The sequence below is a fragment of the Brienomyrus brachyistius genome, chromosome 13, assembly GCF_023856365.1.
Source record: "Brienomyrus brachyistius isolate T26 chromosome 13, BBRACH_0.4, whole genome shotgun sequence".
NCBI lineage: Eukaryota > Metazoa > Chordata > Actinopteri > Osteoglossiformes > Mormyridae > Brienomyrus > Brienomyrus brachyistius.
This window is the reverse complement of record NC_064545.1, coordinates 20,131,499-20,153,360: the sequence shown is the minus strand read 5'-3', so window position 1 is coordinate 20,153,360 and position 21,862 is coordinate 20,131,499. Positions and strand designations below refer to the sequence as shown.

At 42.7% G+C, this 21,862-nt stretch overlaps 1 protein-coding gene across 5 annotated transcripts in view; it reads left to right on the top strand.

Moving 5' to 3' along the window:
- Positions 1-21,862, top strand: part of lrrc4ca (leucine rich repeat containing 4C, genome duplicate a) — a 230,509-nt gene that overhangs the window by 90,437 nt on the left and 118,210 nt on the right. For all 5 annotated transcript variants that reach the window (XR_007381988.1, XR_007381987.1, XM_048973055.1 and 2 more), the window contains one exon: positions 17,713-17,794. The gene's annotated coding sequence lies outside the window, so the exon portion shown is untranslated. The remainder of the gene's footprint in view (positions 1-17,712; positions 17,795-21,862) is intronic.

Sequence of the window (21,862 nt, the reverse complement as noted above, 5' to 3'; positions counted from 1 at the left end):
TCTGGGTTTCTACTGTTATTCACATGCTGTTTCTAATTGAAAAAATAAAAAGGAAAGTTTTAAAAGAAAAACTTTGTTGCTGTGTAGTTCATTGTAAAGTACAGTTCAGGTTTTTCAGAATAGTCTGAATAATGTTCGACGTGCGATGTGAACGAGGGCTTGATGTGTAAATCAGAAGATGCTGGAATGTGAAGGGCATTTGATAATGGAGGGATAATGAGGTGGCCGCAGGTCCTAGAATGTATACAAAACACATTTTTAAGAATAAATGTATACTAATAAAGGATGAGACATTGCCTGAAAATCGGTCTGTAAATCAGAATGCATGCTTGTTTCATGTTATTGTGTTTTGTTTATTTTAGAGCTGTTGGATCCATGCAAATAGGTGCCATAACGCAGACAGTCAAAAACAGAGTAAACACAAATTAGAGACTGCGGACAACGTCAAAAATGTCCACGTGTCCTACATTTGTCCATTTGTCCTACATTTCTGGACTCACCTTTCCTTTCCTTGACTTCTTACCTAGCTACCAATGTGTCTTACTGTACCTGCAGAGCATTGTTCCACTCTTGCCTCTTTCACTCCTTCTCTCCATGGTGTGCTGTCATCTAAACGTGTGAGACCATTTCAGGCGTGAGTTGGACCCATTATCGTAGCCTTTTTTTTTTCTTCTAAATTGCGGTAACAAGAGTACGGAAGAAAATAACCAAATGAGGTAAAGATTTAACTTTTAGACACGGTAATCATCAGCATGAGCACAATGAATGCAGTAATTATACTATGATGCCAGAACTACAGGTTGATTCCTTGGCTAGACTGTGAAGTTTCCCTTTTCAATAAATGAAACCAAATTACCATGGTAACCATTCCATTATTTCTTATTAAAAAACTAAGTAAGAATCAGGAGCATGACAAAGGAATGCTTTACATGAAGGCTTGAACACTGTGGTACAGACTGGACTGCCACAGTGTGATGGCCTTTCATGATTGTGCCGGAATAAATGGAAAAAAAGGTAGAAAATATATTTCATAAAAAAATACAATGGTGCCAGTATATTTTAAGATTAATAGCGACAATATATCAATAGTAAAATATATTTTAAATAGATATAAATAAAGGAACAGTACAATAAAGCAATAATTTAGGATAACAATAACAAAAAACTGGATGATGAATTGTTATTAAAATAAAAGATAAGGCAGTACACCATTCTACACAGGAAGCAGTGGTCCGTATAGAATCCATTACCCACAATCACATTTTTCTTCCTTTTCTGTTTACTTAAGCAGTTCTTCACTTTTTATTTTTTCTGTGATTGCATGTCCCCTTTCTTTCTGTTTACATTTTGTTCCCAATTTATCAGGTTCATCACAATTAATACCAATTTACATTTGCCATTAAAATGCTGTTGACACTACAAACAAACGAGAAATACACAACCACCACGGATAAATAATCTGTTTTAATTTATGTTTTTGTTGTTAGTCTGACACTTCTATTCAAGGAAGCCTACAGATCTAACCTGCTTCTCCTGCTGGATATTTTCATGGGGAAGTTAAGTACTGTGCTCAAGGGTACTGCAACAGCACTCCTCTTGGGACCAGTAACCTTAAATGGCATGTCTTTAACTGCTTTGCTACTTAAATGCTCGATCCCCTACCATATACCATCACTACGTATTTAAAAAAAAAAAAATGATCTGCCAGACTTAACCTCCATCTTCCACACTATTTATCCAGTACACAATTAATTTAAATATTCTGTTTAAAAAAAGGCACAAATTGTTGTAACTTCTCTTCATCTTCTTCATGCTGTTTTTCCTCGTGTGGGTCGTAGTGGAGGCATGCTAAGCAGATGAGACCAGGCTTGAGCTCATTCTGGGCGATCCCTAGATGTTCCCAAGAAAGCTGAGACATATTCGTCCTCCAGCGTGTCCTGGGTCTGTCACTGGGCCTCTCTCCAGCGCGATGGGACCAGAAGAGCTCCCTGGAGAATCCTTATGAGATTGCCAGCCGCATAAGCTGGCTTCACTCGATCCGAAGAAGAAGAGACCATTTTGAAGTCCCTCCAGATTTCTGATACTCCCCTCCTTGTGGAGGGTTTGCCTGGATACCCTGCAGAGGACCCTCATTTCGACTACTTGTACTGGTGACCCTGTTCTTTCGGTCATTAACCACAGCTAATAACCGAGGTTGAGGATAAGAACAAATATTGACTGGTTAGCGGCAGGATTCGTTTGACAAGTCTTATCCACTCTATCCCATCAAACTGGATCCCATTCCACTCATGGCTGCACCTTGATATCATTCCCATACAAACCACAAACAGTAATGGAGACAAGATGCATCCTTGGTGAAACCCAATACCTATACTAAACAGCTTTGATTCTGTGCCATGTACGCTAATCCAACTGCTACGTTTACACAAGGATGGAATAGCATGTCGTAGCAGCCCTGGTGTTCCCTACTCCTGTGACTCGCAATCAAAAGATATGGTTCCAGATTCCACGCAATATGGAGAGGTACTACAGTAACTCACTGCACTCACTCGGGCTCCTTCCCACCAAAGATGTAACATTCCACGTTCCCAAAGCCATGATCTGGCCCAGGGGTGGAGTGGCTGTTGGGAGCCGGTGATCGTTCGAGGGTGGTGGAGCTGCAGTGCACACCCTTTCAAATTCTCATAAGTAAATGCGAGAAAGGTGGTGCTGGTGAGTGAAAAAATGTGCTGGAGGAGGACGCTGTGAAATGCACAGAAAATTCAGCTTTATTTAGAACAGGTGAGAAAAATAGTGGTCTGTTAACTTTGCAACACTGCCTTGGGTTACGACTTCAGTAGCGATAAGTGAGAGCCAAACAGCCAGCTAGCTGGCACATGAGTGGCCCTACAGTATTGTAAATCATATACCCTAAAATGCTCTGGGTTTCTACTGTTATTCACATATTTTTCTAATTGAAAAAATAAAAAACGAAGTAGGATTAGCACTATACATGCACCTCATTCCAAAGCTGACACTGATGTATAATCATATCTACAGAGAAAGACATTAAAGACTGATGGGGTCTTTAATAAGGTAGCAGAGACCAGTGACTTGCTAAGGAGGCTACTCTAGTTTTAAGTAGGTATAATCTTTGTCTGATATTCTTAAGCTTCCAGACAGCACAGTACCACTACTGATTATCATTTTAATTACTATTTTATTTTAATCACAGTACCACTACTGATTATTCTGCTGATGCTTGACACCTAAATGACACTGAAGCTGACCCCTACCTTTCAGCTTGTGGATGGTAAGCCTGCAAGATGGGTGATTGTAACAGGAGAAGTACATGGTCTGTAGTTTGTTCATCCATTTTCTAATCTTTTTCACAGGGGAGGTAGAGGCTGTTCCAGGCAGCACAGGTCTGGGGTGTACCCTGGAAGGGGTGCGAGTTTATCAGAGGGCACACTCAAACTCACTCACACAGCCACACTTGTTACAGTCTTTATGAAGGTGTCAATTAGCTCCTGTTGCCTTTTCTCCTGTGTGTGTACTGACATGGTTGACACTTCGTTCATCTGTATTCATCCCTTCTTTGCTGCATGTGAAACTTGGGACACTTTGGTGAAATGTCAGCTATGTGCTGGCTGAATGATTAGGGCAGCTTCATTCTTAGTGTATTTTCTCTCTTTCAGTCTGAAAGCACTAGATGCCAACAGCTTGAACCAGCATTTGCCGAGTTTCCTTCTGCTCTACTTCAGATTTTCTTTTCATAAATGCATTCTGCATTCCTTGTTCTTTGGAATACTGCCCTTTAACAATTTGTCTTGTATTTTTCTCAGTGGTCACTTTTTGAAACAGAGACGTCTACCAATGTTTCTCAGATGCCTCTGGGAAGCTGGAAATGAATCTGTCAAAATCGAACAATGCATCAGGCAGCAAAATGATTTCGATTTAATTATATTTTATAATTATCCTTCTTTTGAACTTGTGTGCCAGGTCGAATCCAAGAGAATCTATCCCCAAGGTCGTTTGCCATGTTTAACATTGTATCAGTTCTGTATGTAGAATAGCTCTACTATTCACAATTTCTGCTTCTTTGCTGCTGGATGGGAGTTGCAGGTGTGTTTCTGTTTGCTTTAAGCATTTCGAGTTCCTCGCTTCACTGCGTTCACAATCAATTCAAAGCGACGGGTTATTCTCTGCTGTCAGCGTGTGTTAAGCAAGCTCCAGAGTGATGGGATGCTGACTCAGACCCAGTCGAGTTAAGAACAGGCATGGCATTTTTTAAATTTCCAAGCAAGTTTGCAAGCAAAATAGCATGTCACAGAAGCTGTAGTCAGACTGGCATTACCATGGCTGACATTGCCAAAAGTTAAACATCAACGCTTTAGTCTGACCTTTTCTAAGCGTTCTCATTATAGATTTCAGGAAGCTTCTGACCTGGACAAATCCACTAATCTTATTCTGAATCCCCAGACATGATATAAAGTGCTATACTTCAGTTCACCTGTAGGTGGTTTCTTCCTCACTTCTGGGCCCTGTCTGCTCCCCGAAAGCCAGATCTAATCTCGTTATTCATTGGCCTCCCAAAATAATCTCTCAGCATACAGCTATATGTCAGATTCAAGGGGAAAATCTGTCAAAGGTTCATGTGGCGCTTAATGCTCGCCAAACGGTCTTCAAGCCCTAAATAACATTTAAGGGTATTGCAAAGAACAGTCACTTTATTGCAGCCCATGCCAACCCCTGGCTGAGAAACGTGTCACCGTTTTTCAACACTTTTTAAAAGACATAACTAGGACAGTTTCATGGCTGCATCCTGCCTGCATACTTAGTCCCCAAATCACAGGTGAGCAGACTATTTTCAGACCTGTTAAACATGAATTGCATGGACACGTTAAGCCTAATTATTTTACCCATATCTCCATTTTTTTATCTTCGTTCATTTCCTGCCGCTGTCGTCCCTGCCAATTGAACCACTCTGTCCTTACCCAAATCCTTTGTATTGGCTGGAATTTCTGAACAATTAATTACATCTTGTTTATATTTGTGTTCCATTTTGAGGTCCTTGTTAAAATTCCAGGATGATTCAGGCTTTACGGGGAAAAAAATTAATATTATGAAAACATTGAATTGAATTGGCTGTCTCATTCATTCACCTCTGTATGTATATACAGTATAATGTGAACGGGCCCCGTGACCTGGTAGAGCGTGAGCAGTTGTCAGGTGCATGGACGGATTCTTTCAGCTGTTTAAATTATTAAGTTACAAGCATCTCATTTTGCAGAATTAGTAATGCGGTTTTATGTAGGTACTGCAGAAGTGGATATTTTTACTGGAAAACCTAAACCTGGCATTCTAAAGCACCTTACTTAAAACTTAGTATTGAAGTAGTTATTTTTATGTGACTATAATCTGCAGGATCTGGTTACGGGTTTTACAGAGAGAGCTACCTGGTCTCCTTGTTAAAAGGAAGACAAAACAGTTACTGTCCCTTTAAAGCAGGCATTTGGCATTTATTAATTAGAAGGCTTCAACAATGCTTTCGGTTTCCAGCGTGACCCACATTTTTTGGCAGAGCATGGAAACACATTGAAAAACATAGGTCCTTAATTATTTAATACATTTTAGCTCATTTTGGAATGAAGCATGTAAAATCTAAGTCTAGATCACCGACACATTTACATTGTTTATGAGACTGGTGCCTTTTTCAACATGTTATTTTTTGCTAATTTAAATTTACATCTAGCAATGAGGGCGACTGTTAAATATTACTTTTCAAATATGTAAAATAAAATTGCACTGTTAGGCAATTAGCTTGAATTATTTTCAAATTGTTTTTTAAAAAGAACAATGTGATTTACATGTATATCTGGATCATGAGATGGCTGGTTCTGTTGTGGTTTCCCAGTGAAACTAATAAAACACTCCAAAACTAGAAACATTATATATTCATGTACATAAATTATTATTCAGACAATTAATGCTGCCGGTACGTCATGTCATGCTCAGCATTACCTATATAGTTTATAGTATGTAATGTTCTGGTGGCTTTCTACTTTTATTGTGTGATTTCCCATAATGCACTGCGTGTAGATTTACTGTATACTCTAGGGGTAAAAATGATTTGAAATTTTATACTCTTCCTTATTTTATTCCCATTTTTGAATTCTATGAATTTTCTTTGCTTTGTTAATATTTTTTTATTTAATTTAATGCTTAAATAGCAGTTGTACTCAATCTATGACTTTCGGGGGAATGTAGTCTGGAATGTGACAAAAAAGTGTAGAAATCTGGAATATTTTTCATGTTATTACAATGTACCGCTACTACAATTTTAGTAGCTATATTAAATTCGTACAGATTACACATTTCATGGGGAGGTAAGATATTGCAGGTGAAACAAAGAATGCTTTCATTGAGATGGTATATATACTGCAGGTACCATATGTACCCAACCGCACACTACTGCTTTAATGAGGGACACCAAATGCCTATTGCTTTATATATAGTGTAGGCTAATGATTCATATCATGGAGCTTAGTCAGTGTTAAGCAACTTGGGTGTATCTATCGAGGAGAAATGGATTTTAAATAAGCAAGAAAACAAGCCCATCTCTCGGCATATCAAAGCTTTTTTTCACATAGTATGAGAAATCATTCAGTTGGCAGTTTAGGGTACAGTTACACACAAACAGATGACATACTGTGTGGTGAGACTGTTCTGTTTAAATTGAGGTCTCCTTCCTTAATGGCAGGCCAGTCTTTTCTTGTACCCCTTAGCAATATCCTTCTTATGTGCAATTTTTCCCCAGATAGATGCGGGAGATCCTGATCATTAGTGGTAAAAATAGCCAACATGAACCTGGTGTAGTATGTTAAAAGGTTTGTCAGGAGATGGGCTCACCCCAGGCATTGGCATCCATGCCCCTCCTGTGCCCTGCCTACATGACGGGTGTTCCACAACATCCCCTGTATGTCTAAGACTAAGATGGCCAGAGTGTACCTGAGCAAGCTGCGGCGCTCAGCGTGACGGGAACCCACGGAGTGCCCGGTTGTATCAGAAGGGTGACTTTGACGGAGCTGAGGCGTGGGGGAGTGGAGGTGCCGACTGATTTGCGGAGTGCCACGGAGCAGCCGCGTGTTATTAAACCGCAGGGTGGCACGGTGGCCCTGCCACTGTCCCACACGCAGTCCGCTGACAATGTCACACCCGCGAAAGCCGCCTGATTTATCACAGCTGTCTCCCGGACTGGCTTTCCCGCCAACGGAAGGAACTAATGAAATTTATGACGCAAGATTAAATTCGTTTTGGCAAAGTGGCAGGCCTCCTTGGCCAGAGCAGGCCTCTGCTCTGTCACTCACTGCCCCCGCCGTGCCTCTCCACCATGAACACTGCTCAGGGATCTTCACACTGACCACATCTCGGAGAACTATGCCCTCGTTAATGCTCAAGTTTTTCTCCCCTCTCTACCCCCCCTCCCCCTTTTCCCTATTCCTCTTCCTGTATCCTTATTTCTTTGAACTCTCTAAATAAAATGACAGTGACAATCACCAAAAATATACTTATTTAACAGGAAATGACAGTGTGACTTAGTCATGCTGTGAGTCAGATCCTCCCTATGACTAGCGGTGTGTCCCGAATTATAGCAGTAGTATTTAATTTATTTTTTTAATTTTTGGCATGTGTGGATTTTTATCTATAAACTGCAACCACAGAGTGACAAACCGTGAGAAGATAAATCTGTGATTCTGTGTTCCATCAGCCATTTAGAGGACGTATCTGAGGCCTTAAGGCTCAAACTTGGCATCTAAATGACAGTACAGCTGACCCCCGCCTTTCAGCGCGTGGGCGGTGAGCCCGCAAGATGGCTGATTATAGCATGAGAGGTACATTGTCACATAAATTATTCACCCATTTAATAATCGCTTATTCTGGTCAGGGTTGGGGGGGGGGAGAAAACATTTGTTCTAATTATATCTACATATCTATATCTACTATATCTACTTGTATTTTTATGTACTTTTTTAAAAGCTGTCAATCTAACACCACACCCACTTTCAGTGCTGTACTACTCACTACAAACATATATTTTCAAAGTAGGTGGTTTTCTTTACAGTGAATGCAGTTTTGCCCATTTGTATAGCTGAATATTTTAGCAGTTTGTTTTAGGTTAAGTACTTTGCTGATGGGTACCGCGGCAGGATTCCTGGACGTAGAAGCGAGTCTTAAACCACCACAACACCATCTGATGACCTTAAATGATATATACAGTATGAGACAACAGATACCTGTGAATCAGAAGTGCCAGTTTCATCGGCCGTTGCTTGAATCATTCGTGGATGCAGACACAGATAACATTTTTGATATCGTTCTGTAGGGTGTTCATGGGTTTCTCTGAATAGTCCGGTCAGGCAGCATAACAGCTCAGCAGTCAGAATCCTATGGTTACACTTGTGTGAATGTCATGAGGTGTTATTTCGCTAATCTGGGACTGTTGAGAATTCTACAGCACTGAATCTGTCACATGTTCATATACTGTTTTTTTTTCTATTCAAAAGGTCCTTGTTTATTTAAAAAAAAAAACAGATGGTGCTATTCAAAACTTATATTATTCGTCACATAAAGAATATGTCCCATCACTGTCGTTGGTTATGCATTAAGCTGAAATTAGCCCATGGAATGAATGTAAGTGTGTAGGGGTGTTACATGGGGGACAAAGCTTATGGATCATTTAAGCTTTATGCACATGACTGTTCTAAAAGAGTGAAATGCTAATAAACAAATCAGTGCAGTGCTTTCCGAATAAGATTTAAAGGCCTCCTAGCTTACCTCCCCACATGAGGCGTTGAACCTGATGTTAGGTCATATCTGATTGATCTTGTGTCACGCGGATCCGCAGTGTGGCCACATGCTCATTCCACAGGTAGCCCAGGCTCGGGGTGCGGCCTGCTTCTTGGGCCATATCACTCTGAGTGTGTATGCGCACTAATGTGGCTCCAAAAAGAGAGGGAAAGGGAAAAAATAGACGTGAATGGATCTCCCTGTCCTTCAGAGAGAACTGAAGGACGTTTGGGCTGCTGGAGTTGATGTAATGTGTGGATGAACCACCTGGATGCGAGGGCTTGTCTTCAGCATATGCCGCAGCCTCAGAGAATCCTGCCAACCGTAACGGAGGTGGAGAGACAGGGGTCGCCTCTGTGCCGCGCCACGCCACGTGGACACACGCGCACACACGCGCACACACACGCGCACATAGACCCATCAAACTTCTCTATTCAATCACATTGGGTCCTGGCTCTTACCCAAGCCCAGCGACGCGACGGACTGCTGCTATCTATGGGTCTGTCGCTGGCGCTCAGAGGTCGGTGACCTTGGCGGATGATCCAGCACGCGCCGTGTATTTCCATCTGAGCACTGAACCTGCTCACATCCCTGTGTTTATTGCGTCGCTGAGCATCTCTGCTTGAGATACACTCCAGCAACCGAGCCACATCATCAACACTTGCCATAATGCGAGCTGTAAGCATGCCTCCTATGCAGGATGTGGACCCCACACGACAGCAGTGGTTCGCCACCACCACCCCCCCCCCCACCCCACCCCGCCCGGTCAGCATTGTCAGTTCTTAGACTTACTGCCCCTATCCAGGAGGATTAAGAGCATTCAGCACTTTACTTTTAATCAAACAGCCTGTGAAGGTGACATTTTGAATTGATCCAGTGCAATTTATTTCCAGAAGTGTCCCGGTTGGCTTGGCCGTGTTTTAATGTCTGGGTGGTTGCCGGTAAAGTAACTATTGGCATTCTTTAGCCACCCTTCCAGAGATATTTTGCCCCCTCTTAGACACACGAGGGATGGGGATGGGGGGGCGAGTGTGTGACTAACCTTACGGTCTAATTAATAAACATATATGGCTGCGGGAGATGAAGCCTTACATGGGTATAGAAGCTCTAGTCCATGCATCAGTCTCCATGTACGGAAGTGCATGATGTCTTTCACTACAGCCTCGCCTGTGTTCCTCCAGAACTATCTCTGGGTCCATCAGAATTTGGATGCTATTTACTGAATCTGCTCTCTGGTCCACTTTAGTCTTATTGGTACAACTGTAAATTTAAAGTGACAAATTGGTGATAGTGTATCAGTGACTTTTTTTTATTTCAGAGGTATGAGGGTTTCACCATCATATGGTTTCCCCTGGGAGTTTAATCATCTCCATGGGTCCCATGACTCAGCCTTCTATGCTTTACGGCTGACCAACCCCTCTCAGTCGCTTTGAGCTGCCCAGGTGAAGAGATGCATCACTGCGGGATCCGAAGGCTCGTGCTGTGACCGACTCGTCATGTCCTCAAACTCACACCAGGTCTCAACACAGATTCTCCGAACGTCGGGTGGGAAGCCAAGGGGGTGGGTTTATAGCATTCTATGGGATGGGGTGGATGGCTCTGCTTGAAGTGCACTTCAAATGACCCAAACAGTGGAGGCTACAGTCAATGACACAGCATAGTTTAAATCAAAACATTGGTCGTTCCCAAAGGATGAACCTGTCACTGAAATCCAGTTTTTCACCCTTCCTCCAGTCTTTGAATCTCATGAAAGGCATCATCTATCCAAGCTAAGCACTGGAATTATCAAAGTGTTTTCAATATATGCATAATATCATAAAATTAATACAACGGGTAGCCGTGTTTTTATGTTCTTTAGCCTGCCTTAGAGGATGAACTTGGTATATACTGTATCATTCTTTATTTGTTTATTTTTGTCTGTGTATTTGTTCAAGTTTAATTGAATTGGGATAAATGACAAATAATTATGGTCAATCTCAGGTCTGACCCAAAAGAATAGTTGACAACCAGCAGTACAACTGATGTAAGATGCAAAACCGATCACAGATTGAAACGTTTGCACTCACAGCCATGGAATGAGATTTTGCACATCATAACAGGTCCATCAGAATGTCCAGTAGGACACATAAGAAACCAAATCCACCTTCTGGTTTTATGGTATATATTCTCAAGTAACCTCATAATATATATATACTGTACAGTATCAACTTAAAGAATGTAAAAGTAGAAAACATGTACTTTTATGCAATCTATATAAACATAAAGAACATAGGCTTTGAAAACAAGTTATTACACTGTGTAAATTAACATTCACTATTGCACCATCTGATATCCAGTTTGTTGCAGCACTGTGTGTTAACTAAAGAAATGCAACTATGCACTTGAAGAAAGCGTACGGTATTCAGTATGTTACAGCACTGAGCCTTTGCCATTTTAATATAAGTATGCTCTTGAAAAAATAGATGGACAATGTAAAACTAAGTCCCAAATACTGTATAGCAGAAGCGTGTAACCATTAAATACGTTTGAAAGAGGCTGGACAATAGCAATGATGGGTAAAAGTCGCCAGCATTATACTCAAAGGGAAGAGTCTCTGCATGGACGGGCGACTCCAGACTCTTGATTGACTCAGAAGGGAAAATTAGGATAGTATCAAGCTGGAGGAACCTCAGGCTGGAGCATTTGAAAGAAAATGAGGCAGTCAGAATGGGAATAGCCACCTGTGTCATATTACAAGGATAAATACTGCAATGTGTATGAAATATACGAAGAGCCATATGTATGTATATGCATCTGGGTGGGTGTTACTATGTACGGCTGTATTTTGTATGTGAATGTCTGGACTTTGCGGCATCGTTGCGGGTTTCTCAACCTCTTAAATCTATCTTTTCACTGCTAAAGGTAGCAGAGAGAAGCTGAAAAGCTCTTAAAGTAAATCATAAACCCTTAAGCTTGCCATATAAGCCTGAAATATCATGTGAGGTGGCGGCTCGAATGAGGGGTAGGGGGGACATCAGGAAAAAAAACCAAACACACTTGTCAGGAGTGAGCATGTTGTTTGTCCTCCGTCACTGTGGCTTTCTGCTGGAGTTTGATTTGTGGCTGTGCTTGTGTTTGGATGTTAGGGACACCTCCTGCAAGTTGTTGCTTTCAGGTTGGTCTCTAGGCACCGCAGGGAGGATATCAACCGAGGCTTTTGGCGCTGGGACCTGGAGCGGTCTCTGCTGACTGCAATTTTCTCGCCATTATTTTATTTGGCTGTGTTTTGCAATCATAGACGCCATGCAGACAAGGCATCGTGAGACGGGAGAGGGAGGCAGTTCCGCAGCACGCTGGCGTTGTGCTGCTCTTTGCCAGAGGTCCAATCAATGTGCAATGTTTTGCTTTTTTGAAAAAACAAAAGTGAACTAAATTTTAAGGAGCTTGCTGGCCCTCACAGCTCCAATTTAACTTGACAACTTCACGCCTCAAAGCGACATTCCCCCCAGTCCTGTCCACTTCCTCTGGGAGAGCTGTCCCTTTTCACAGAATCCTCAGAACCCAGCAAGAACTGACGACACTCTTGCTTTTGTACGGCACTTCAGACACGCATGAGCTGCTTCCAGGGAGGGAACCACATTAGCGGCCCATATGTGTGAGTGCCCAGAAGTTCATCTGAAGGCAAGTCGCGCATTGAAATCTGCCTCTTGCTGCCATCGCCTCAAGTTCAGCTGAAGAGAAGAATCTTTTATTGAGCTAAAATTAATTTGATCAAAGTGAATACAGCATCTTCACTGAAGTGCAGAAGCGCACGTGTTATTTTCCTGTACATGCAAGTGCGTTTATAAAAAAATTAGTACAAATTTTCTGCACCCAAAGCCCAGCACATCAGATTATGACAGAAATGTTGATGCCCCTATTATGATTGAATAGCCCAACATATCCTGGGCCTCCATGTCTTGGATGGGCTTTTTCGAAGCATCTTGATGCATTCATTCTTAAAGGTGCCTGAGTAATATCTCCCTATTTCCCTGCCAGCTTCCATTTGGGTCCCAGCTGACCCGTTCGCTTTCGCAAAGGGAAATTCATGAAAAGGTCACAGTGTACAGCTCAGCGCCTGCTCTCACCTGTTTGTCCTCGGCAATCAGAGTACTCTGATTGTAGGCCCCCCGCTTTACCCCCTGTGCCACGTGCCTGCCCTAGCATGAGAGTAGAACTAATGAATAACGGATGAGTAGAGATCGAGTACTGAATAACAGGGGAAATAAGAATCGGAGAATGGCTTCCGGATGTTTTGAAGTTTGATACTACTGGTGCTAAACCTCATGAGTGTTTTTCTTGTTCAGTAAATTCTTCATGTCTGAGGCTGAGTATATGTCGTAGTCTGTGTTCCTCAGCTGTGACCATGAGATGGTCCATCACTCTCTAAATAATTGCATTCTATTTTTCTGGAGGGGAGTCATTACGCTTGTATATATCTGTGTGTTCTTGTATGTGTGTGACTGCTTCTCTTTCGCCGCACTGGGACAGATACGCATCAAGCATAGAAACTGATAACACCCCATCAACCATCCACCCAACTCCTGCTCACCCTAAATGCAATGCCATTACTGGATTAAAAGTCACATTTTGGTTCTGCGAGGCAAGTTGGCATTTAAACAGCCAATGATTGGACACTGTCTATGGAGTCTTGATTCCGCCAGGATGGTCACAATGCTGCCCGATGCGCCATTAAATCGTAACGAGCCCCGCAATGGGCCAACGTTTGACAAACAGCCCCGCTATTGTCCTTTCACATCTCAGCTTGTTCCTCCAAATAACAACCTGCTCTGTCCCTGCCTTGCTACTCTCCACGCTCCGCTGTTCTTTATCGGGTCATAATGCCCAGCCCGCAGAACACACGACTCGCACGGAGGTGAATCTAAACAGGAAGTGATTTTGTGACATTTGGCAATGGCAGTATGATGTGATCATGCGCATCCTAAATTATATTGGATGCCCCCCCAACTGAATGCCTCAAATTAGTGCCAAATGCAAAATATTTATGTACACGGCTCACAGACTCCATTTACTTGCTTATTCTCTATTCAGTTCCATTCGACCACTATGCACAATCCTGCCGAGCTTTAATCATAATGTTGCACTCTTTTATACCTTTCCAGAATAAAAAAATAAATCTATAAAACAATCTCACAGTCCCAGTGAGACAGTAATCTTTACTGTGCTCCTTTACACACCATTGTTACCTCTCAATTTTAACCAAACCAGCCGCACATGTATTAGGAGCTACAATAGCATCAGGCATTACGAGATGCTTCAAAAAACAGCAGTTGGCCGCATTTGAATAGCAGACCAGAGAGCTGCGTGTTTCCATGCGCCGGCAAAGACGTCACGGTTGCCATGTCGCTCATTTGGTTTTGGCTGCCGTTTTGAAGACTAACTCTGAATTTCCCAGTTTCCTGCACAATTTACCCTTTCGGAAACAAACAAGGTCCATGTTTTTATCAGGTCCCGGCAGAGCTGCGTGCATGTACACCATCAGATTTTCATGTGACTCTGAAAACGGAACAAAACTCCAGCCATGTTCAGAGTGCGGATTCAGTTTAATATGCCAGCCCACAGCAGGGGCAGCCACAAAGGCAGCAGCGTGTAAACCTTACAAGCTATGGGGGGGGGGGGGGGGGGCGCTGTTTCCGAAATGTCAGATTACAGTCAGACAGTTCAAAGCCACAAGATGACATTTGACCCTAATTTTTAGCATGCAGTATGTAAGGAAGTATGTAAGGAAACGGTGGCTGTCCCACTAGTGTAACAGAATGCAGCCGTGCAGTTCTGAGATGCAAAGGGCCGGTGCTGCTCTGCTTTAATTAGTTCTGTGCCTTATCGGGATTATTAATCAAAACATTACTGAAATGTAGGCCACGAGCCTCTAACCCCCACATCAAGGACTCGATTACTTCCCTCAGCATTTGAGGAACTGTAGAGTACCAGCAGATTCCAAGGCTTTAAAAATGGGATTTAATGATTTAGCAGCTGAAATGATCATTGTTATGACCTCAGTAGTACTGATGATTTTAACAGTACCCCTTCAGACTTTTAAACCTCATACCACCCCCACCCCCCAAAAAAGAAAAAACTACTAAAACGACAGACTGTTGCACTCACACATACATCCCTGCATCCTTGTCCTAACTTATAGTAGGAACAGGATTACAAATACATGAGGAATGTATTGACCCCTTCCTCTCATATACACACACAGTACTGTTCCCTTTGTCCTGCAATGCCCCTCATGCTCAAAGCAGCACAGATTAAGGGGGCTACACAGACTATAGGGTAAAAGTTCAAAATCCTAATTTATATGATATATTGTTGTTGTGCTACACTGACCATAATCAAAGGTTGGGGTGGGGGCAGTAATCCAGTTACTGTAGTCAGGGGTGCAGTAGGCATCTGCCCATGGAGACGCTACTGGTGTATTAACCTCCCTATCCTGAGGGGACGGGTGATCTAGGGTAAAGAGCGAGTAGGGTTACCAGAAGATTTAATTTTGGGGGGGAGGGTGCGTTAGGCTGCTTGGAGTTTAAAGCACATTTTCATTTTTCATATATTGCACAAAAATAGAAAAAGCCAATATTCATTGAGTGCTATAGGGCAGAAGACATGGATCTGGATCAGGGTGTCCTCTGTGTTGTTTGCGGTGGTTGGAAGTTAGATGGATGGATGTACATATCTATTACATATAAATGGTGAGTAATTCAAAGATAAAAGAACTGCTTTTTTAATTGATGACAAACATGCCCCATACCCCAAGGATGAAAAAACTTCTTCAAGATTTTATTATTAATCAAATACATTCATCTCTCTCCGTGTTAGCTCATGAGACAGAGAGCAGCCCACCAGTGTAATTTCATAAACAACAAGCAAATTAGCATACCACACTGCGGTGACATGGTATTGTGATAGTCTAATTAACAGGAAACGAGATGGGGAGGGAAAAAGAGCTTGGTAGTATTTTTTTTTTTTGCTGCTGTTGAGCAAGCAGGTCCTAAATATACTCTGAAACAATCAAGTTGTTTGAAGTACATTCACTTTTTGGGCAATTCTGATGATGCAGGTAGTTGGGATCCTGGGCCATGTAATACACATTAAGTTACACAAAGCCCAAAGAAAATCAGGGGAAGGGTGCATGACAATGGAAAATAAATGATTTATGAGTTATTAAGTTGAAATGTGATGCATAAATAAGAATGTTCTACTCAACTGCATCCTCACGAGATTAATTACGAAAAGAGAGGCCCTCCAGTCGCTCGTAAATAAGCAATGGAAATGTGACGCGGGGCTCCGGGCTGCGGCGGCAAAGCGAGGCTGTTGCTGGAAGCCGTGCCATTGGACGATAGCTTTGTTCCGTTAGGCGTTCCCGTTTTGATGGGGCTCCGGTGTCAGTCATGAATATAAGGAGCATCTGCATCCAGTCCTGCTGGCAGTCCAAGTGCTGGGGCTCCATGAAAGTGTCACCATATCAATCACAAGCTCAGGGGTTTAAACGAGTCTGTCGTCTGCGCGACTCATACAGTGTCTATTATGCTTTGTGACCCCAGGGAAGTGATTTATATATATTTTTTTCCTTTTCACAGGTTTATGGGGTTCTTTTGGGTTTCATACGAATGCACTTTTAAGTTAATTTATACAAAGACCTTTGGTTCCGTTTTCATAAACTCCTCTGATACCGAGAGGTTGAACTCAAGGTTGTTGATATATTAATCTTTTACCTGAAATGTGTTCATCTTTTTGAGTGCTGCCTCTTTCTGGATACAGGAATGTAGTTTCTTTAGCCGAATTAAACCAGTAAGAAACATATAAGCCATCAACGAATTTCCACCGTTCAGAGAGTTTTTGGGTTCAATGAAGCTTTGACCAAAATTCCGTAAATGACTCAGACTACAAATGTCACTGTCACATTGCCTCATACTTTTAGGTTTCATTCCGGGGTGATTCTGAGACTTTTAAATTAGGCAGCATACTGTAAGAGGGGCCATAATTCATAGAGGGGCCAACCTTATCAGAGGCCAATGAGTTTTGTATCGCTGAATGATGGGGGCGGGGCGGGGGGGTGGATGGGTGGCGGCTCGAGGAGTCAATCATCTTTCAGCTGGGGCCGGTCCCTACCCCTTAGTATGAATCATCATTAGAACCTTCTAGTATATGGAAAAAAGCTTGGGAAGGAGATATCAGTGTTTCAAAGAGCTGGGCAGAATCAGACAGGTGCCCCAAATGGCACGTCGATGCCTTTCACACTGCATTTCACCTTGATTATCCATAGCAATCCACTGTGTATTTCAATTCAACAAAATATGCAAAGTGAGGATTTCCTGCTGGATAAACAAATTGCTTAACTAGATTATTTATTTAATTCAATCCCATACAGTATATAAGACTGAGAACCCCTCTGAGGTTTACCGATGCTAGGTGCCTGCAAAAACAGAAAGACGTTTTTTTTTTCCTCATTAACTTCCTGCATAAACTGTGATGACAATTCAACTTCTGCTGCTCCTTGTCTAAAAAAGATCATTTATAAAATTGATTTATGATGTATATATCTCTATATTCACATTCTGTACAAAATAGAGGAAGGTGAGATCAAACAGTTACAACATTGCTGTAGGTCTCGGTCATTCAGCATTTTTAGCTGTATCAGGGTATTGCAATATCAGGGTGCCAGTGATGAGACTATCTTTGGCTACCAGTGTGCTGTGTATCAGTTCGTTACCGTATCAGTACTGTAGGTTAGAGTACCACAGAGTGGGTGTCAGTGTGCTAGTTTTCAGTGGACTGGTTTGTGTTTCTACAGCTTACACTTGTGAAAAAAAAGTCCCTGAAACAATTTTACTTTTCATCTACCAGGTTCCTGTGTGGGATTAGAAACCTACTGGGCATCTACAGCAAACTGGATTTTAGTTACCCTACACCTCAGCTCTGTCTACTGGTGAGTGCTGCCCTTCTCGTCGCCTTTGAATCCCGATACAGTTCTTTTTGCTTTAATATTTTCATATAATAAATATGTAATGTATATTTATACTTCTGCATCGTGCCCATAGCTTCCGGGATAGGCTCCGGACCTCCCGCGACCCAGTAGGATAAGCGGTTTGGAAAATGGATGGATGGATGGATATTATTAATATTTTTAAACTAACAAATACAAAAGAAAACAAAAAAAGTATGCCAAAAAAAGCTTTAATTAGGCTACTGGTAACGCACTGTTCCACCTCGTTTGTACATTTTGTTTAAGCGTTTTTGAGGCTTTTGCAGCTATATTTGAAGATCTTCCAAGCGAGTATACGCAAGAGGCGAATGCTTAAAATGCCCCACAATGTTTCTCCCAGTTGTAACAGCGTCACTTACACTTCATTGCAATCGCATCCCCTCATGTATCACAAGCTGTCCAACTTAGCGACTCCCCAATCATCCACTGTTTTTTTTTTTTCATATTACTCATGTCCTGTCGCCCAATTTCGTGCATTTTGTTTTGGTGGATTTTCCACTAAACGCTACTCCCACCTCTCAAAACTTTCTCTGTACAAAGATTGCAAATCGCGGTGCTACTAGTGGCTGTTAAATGCGTAAAATACTGCCAGGTAGTCACCCTCCTGTCCGATGTTATTACACTCCTTGTACTGCAAAGGTTATGCGCATGACATCACTGCAGGCGGAAATCGCTGCGTTCACACCCACCGAGTAGCAAAATAACTCAGAGTGCAGTGACGTCATGCAGTTAGTGTTCTGCTCGAATGCTGCAAAAAACGCATCTAAAATGAGAAAGCTGTCCTGCGTTTGATTGTGCAAACAGATTTAACACGAAACAGGAGCCTTTTTCATCTTTTTAGAGACTGCCAAAAACTAAATTAAATATTAAGTATGGCCGATACTCGATCTGTCAAATAGGTCTGGATCGGCGCCGATACCGATCCGAATGTCGGATTGGTGAATCTCTATCATTGTTGTTGTTGATTGTGGTGGTGTTGTTTGTTTTTTTTCATTAACTTCTTCACTATAATAATTTGGTGAATGTTTTAAAAAGGTAAAATAAGAACCAGAAACTCAACGATTATTATTGTGCAGTTTGCATTCCGAAGCTACAAGGGGAACGGAGTCTGCGATATGGTGGCTGTTAGTTTGAACATGCGCAGCAGGGGGTGCTGCTAGTTTTCGTACATCCATTACACACACGTTAGAACCGTTCTGTCATGGTATGTTAAGTATCCGGTTTGATCAAACATGTAAACGGCACACAGTTACACACCCGCCATGACACCTGTCTCATGAAGCAGATCGTCTGGTCTGTCATCGTCCCTGACGCAGTATCCCCACCATTTGGAGCTTTGGTGGAAAACCTACAAGACTCTGTGAGAGCAAACCTTTAGTTTTATTTGTTTGTTTATCTATTTGCATGGTGTGCCTTTGTCCAGCCACACTGAAGAACAGTGCATTCTGCTTAGTGTTGGCGAAATTGCAATTGAGAGCTTGGCGTTTTGTTGTCTGCTGATCTAGTGTGGTGGTCTAGGAAATCTCATGTGCAGTGAGGGCTGTTTGATCTCTAGTATGAATTATTCATCTGCTCCTGCGTTGTGATGTGATGATTGAGTGATCGCTCAGGAGTTTGTTACTGGGATTCCTGTGCCAGTCACCCCTTGGAGACAGCTGGGAGCAGGTACTTGAATGCTACTCTATCATGACCTGGTATGGGATGTCCAATCCGGCTCTTATTACCTGGGCATTGTTACTACTGCTGCTAGATCAGTGGATGCTGATGTGTTGGGAGGTGGTCTCTGTGACCCCGTCCACCCCCATTAGCATCTCTATTAATCAAGTCCAACATTCATGGTGCTTGTAATCTTCCCATAATGCGGTACACTTGAGGGACTCATGAACTGGACCAGACCTGATTGGAAACTGGTATGATGGTCCTTTATGGAACATCTAAGCATAATTACAAAATAGATCAATGACTGGGGATAGGTTGTTCTACCTTGAAACGTGTTTGTGCCTCTCTGTGCCCTGTTCCCAAGCAACACACTGACACCAGGGGTAATTTATGGACTCTCTGTAGAGCTGTATGTTACCGTGCAGTCAAGCCCGCCGCATCTGAGAGGGAACAGGACGTCCCGTGGCCTTCAGGAGGAGCATCCATGCGTGCGTCCCGATGACCGGAAACCCGTGCAAGACGTGAGCCAACGAACAGTAGGGCAGCTGTGAATTAACCCTGACTGCAGAGAGCTGTGATGTTAGTGAAAACACTCTAAGAGAGGATCAGGAATGACAGAAATGTGCCAGGAACTGGTGTAACTCATAGTAGGCCAGGAACAAATTAGATTCTTCCCAGGAAATGGCACATTAAACATCTGACCCCATTTAAATCCCAAAACATGATACAGACGTCATTAGCCCTTTTCTATAAATTCCTGTCATTTATCTTATTGAAGCCGAGCCGTGTTCTGTGTATGGTAGTGGCGGTTCCCCTTCCCCAGCCAAACCCTTATCGTCGTTCCTCACAAACCTCTCTTGGCTTCTCGGAGCTCCATTTAATTTGCGCTATACTTTCGCGTAGGTCTCAGAGTTAACCTCATTACCTCCGACGCTGGAGACTGAGGTTCCGTCCCATGTGGCAATGCACATGTAGGCCCAGCACACCTACCCGAGGTGTGTCGGGGAGGTGTGCTCGGCGCCCCCATGAGGCGGCATACGTCAAGTCAGCGTGCTGTTAAATCTGCAAGCTGACCATCCCAGGAGGCTCACCCTCGAATTTGGGTTAGACATCACAGGCGCGGCTCCCGAACACAGTCTCGCCTGCTGTTGTTTACGCACCTCGCATTTTCGTTCATTTTGGTCCTGAAGACTTTGGCAGAGATGGGAGATGAATCTGACTTTTCTGTCTTCTAGGTTGTATTTAAAATGTTCTTTTTTTGTGGTGATGGGTGGTGGGACCTGTGTTTAAGTATTTAAATAAGGGAATACAGTGGGACAGCAGTGTTAATAATTTATACATGGCCTTGCTTCTGAGGAGGCTTCCGTGCAGTTTTCCTGTACATCTCCTACCCTGGCATCGCTTCTTGAAGTTTGTCTCAGGAAGCTGTCAGAAACTGCTGATACCACTGTGTGAATCTCTCATTTCCCTAGTTGGTGCAAGTAGGAGGCTTGTTGGTGATGCAGAGTGGGGTGGGGGGAGTTGGAGTGGGGGCAGCTGTGTATAGAAGCCGGAGAGTGGATGTGGGGGTGCAGATGGCGGTGGTAGTGGGGTGAGGGGGAGGGGTTCGGAAAAGGTCTCATCAGCATCATTGCCCCCAACAAAACAGACTGACAAAAACAAACGAACAGCTGACTGGTGTGCTAATGACGCGTAGAGGATGTGAGTGTCCATGCCTGGCCTTCCCATCCTCGGAGGCTCCTTTCATGTCCTGCAGTATCTGTGCGCGGCTATGTGCTTCCAAACGTGTCTTTTAATCTCTTTGTTTTAAGACTAATTAATTTTCAGGGGTTGGTTTTGCATTTCCAGTGGGGGGGGTGTGGATGGTGGGCCTTAATTAGCTGACATCAACAGAAAATACTGTGTGTGTTTAAGGGGAGAGGGGTGCAGTGCTGCTCATTCGCCTCCGGGGGGAGACTGTGATTATCGGCATTTATTCAGTTTGTATCCGTAGGATGTAAATAATAGTCAGGTCTTTTGCTGGTAACTCAGGCTGAAGTCCCTGCACCAGCCAAAAATGGTAGTAGATTATTACCCATTGAGTTTTACAGTTCTTGCCCATCTTTGTTTTCCGTTCTTGTCCCCTCAGCAGACAAAAGCTTTATACTGTCATGGCTACTCATGTCACTGCCTGGTACCCATTTCCTAAACAAACATATTGCTCACTGAAATGGTTCAGTTTCCATGTACCTTCTCATTGTGCTAATTAGTGTTTACATGAATTCCATTTATTACTGTTTAGATCAATTTAATAGCTTACACCAAACACTTCAAGAAAGTAATGTGTAAGTTCATATAAATCATATACTTTAC